This window comes from Ixodes scapularis, unplaced genomic scaffold (genome assembly GCF_016920785.2).
Source record: "Ixodes scapularis isolate PalLabHiFi unplaced genomic scaffold, ASM1692078v2 ptg001212l_1___fragment_1__unscaffolded, whole genome shotgun sequence".
Taxonomy (NCBI): domain Eukaryota; kingdom Metazoa; phylum Arthropoda; class Arachnida; order Ixodida; family Ixodidae; genus Ixodes; species Ixodes scapularis.
This window is the reverse complement of record NW_024610117.1, coordinates 157,121-159,610: the sequence shown is the minus strand read 5'-3', so window position 1 is coordinate 159,610 and position 2,490 is coordinate 157,121. Positions and strand designations below refer to the sequence as shown.

At 42.6% G+C, this 2,490-nt stretch overlaps 1 long non-coding RNA gene across 1 annotated transcript; it reads left to right on the top strand.

The window, feature by feature from the left end:
• The first annotated feature begins 813 nt into the window (after window positions 1–813).
• On the top strand, window positions 814–1,396 carry LOC121834469. Its single transcript, XR_006077235.1, has 3 exons — window positions 814–836; window positions 920–973; window positions 1,278–1,396. It is a non-coding gene; the product is annotated as an uncharacterized LOC121834469 (long non-coding RNA).
• Window positions 1,397–2,490: the final 1,094 nt, after the last annotated feature.

Sequence of the window (2,490 nt, the reverse complement as noted above, 5' to 3'; positions counted from 1 at the left end):
GAACAATTTACAAGTCTGTACACGAGAGCTGCCGTGAGAGTCGCAGGTGGCTATCGCGGGCCACAAACGAGGCGTTCATTCGCTTCAGGCACTTCTTCCATGTGCTTCAGCCTCTCCAACGAACGGCTTGCCCCTAGTTATGGTAGTCGAGGTCGTTACGGCAGGTACCATCTTTCAACGAACAGTTCGAGCCGTGCAACTTGAAGTACGGCATATCCCTGGGTGATGGCTGATTTGGCTGATCTAGGAAGAAAGCAAAATGTCACGACCAGCTTTTTCGATACATCCTGGCACGGACATGCTGATGCTCCCAGCATATATTTCTTGATAGTAAACCGTAGGAGGAAGGGGGTCCTCTTGATAAAAATAACCACGAGAATGATACAAAGAAATGCCCCTTTGGCGTCATTTTTTTTATAATTTTTTCCAGCTACACGAATGTAAAACCTCTAAGAGATATAAGCGCGTGCCCGTGTCTTTTTTTTAACAAATATATTTTGTGCAGAACGCAATCTTAAACTACTCACACTGTTGGTAGGTTGTTCAGGACTTTGGAAAGCCTGGTGGCGACGGAGAACTTCTGCACAAGCTACTTGCAGAGCGAGCTTCCAGCAACCCAAATTGGGTAAGCACTGCCACTTTCCTCCGCGTTTTTTTAAAATCAATATTGCACTTAAAATTCAAACAGATGATCACGCGGATGACTGAACAGAGGTTTTAAAGTTTTCAGAAATAGCTCTTGGAAAATTTCTGAAGTCTAGACTTCCTTTGTCAAGCACGTCAATGGCAATGAGTCTTCCGAGGAAAAAATTTCCCACGAAAAAAGATCAACTCAGGTATTTTTAACCTTTTATAATAACTTAATTTCTCTAGGAAATGTTTAACTTTCAGACTGATAGTGTTCGACATATGTTTGCAGACAGGCAGCTGCACTCACAGCAGGAGCGCTGAATTTCAAGCATTTAATTGAAAGGTAAAGTAGTCCACTACTACACAGTTTTATATACGTTAATCCTGTGTAATAGAATAGAGGCTTTATCAAATGTCCGCGCCACCTAGCAGCTGGTGCACAAATGATCCGAGTCAGCCATTGTTTGGTTACTTACTCTGGGCAGTTATTAGACGCAGTGGCGTCGTCAGCGTAAACCAAGGACTCGGAGCTAATCTGAGGCTTCCTGCCCAAGACGTGTGTGTTACGAATGTCGGTAGATGGGGTTTTGAAAATTTTTTATATGTGCGATATCTGATTTCATATAATTTATCATATTTCCGCACAGACAACTTCTCCAGCCTGATGTCAGCGGAAAAACTCCCTTGGACATGTCGCAATACCAGCGCATCTTCAGTGTTTATCGCACGCCTTCCATAGCCTGCGATAAAATGGAGTTCAATACGCCCCTCGAGAAATCTGGGGAACACGTGGTAGCCATACACAACGGCCAGGTGCGTGAGCGCTGAACTTCCATTGGGTGCAATCAATGTCAGGTAATCTGCCGTCTTCATCACGCAATAAGCCGAATATTACTCTGGGGACGAACCAAAGGAATCGCTCTGGAAAATCCCAGATAAGCCAGTAGGTGAAGGCGAATATAAATGTTGAATATTTATGTATGATCGCTTTAGAAAAGTGTTTAGTTGAGAGTTGATGAAACAAAGGCTGTTCTTGGGGTAATATTCTTAAGAAAGTGTATTTAACGTTCACACGATGACCAAGGCGGAAGGATATCACTTAACAGAGGCACTAGATTAAAATAACTTCGTCGCCCCAAAGGTGATAAACACTCAAATAGTTGTATGTTGCGCACCGTTGTATATTTACTATTTCATGCCGCAAGAAGCAGCCGCCAGAGCTTTAAAAGAGGTAATGGATCTCAAAGTAAACAAAATGAAAACGAAATAAATAATAACTGTGCTATGTTTATTAGAAATGATAGATCATATTCACGAATGTCCTTTCATCGATATGCGTGATTCTGCGAATGTCTGTGGTGATAAAAAAAAAACGATGTTTCTTATTGCCTAACGATCTCTTGGCCAAGTAGCGGTTAAGTGCTTCTATCTGCTTTTGTCTCAGCTTTTCGAAATCGGAAAATTCAAAGCACTAAGGAGTAAATCAGTTGACTATAAAGAACACCCATCTCTCACCTTATACAACGTGACAAAAGAGAAGCAAACTGTTTTAGTACTGCATGTTTGGTATGTGACACCACAGGACAGGAGAAAATCAGAGAATACAAAGCCATACCTATAATTTCCGGTGCCTTCAGCAGTTACACCTACGTAATCTAATCTGATCAAAAATCCCCTGATACCATTCAATCGCAGAGTGGAGAAATTCCTCCCTTGGCATCCAGGGATGCGCATCACGTTGTAACGGCGTCACACCTTAGCACAAATTTGCGCTTACATAGATATTTCGGGGGATGGGGACGATTTTTGCTCGTGCTGCACAAGCAGTCGCCGCCTGGCGTGGAATCTATATGAAAATGG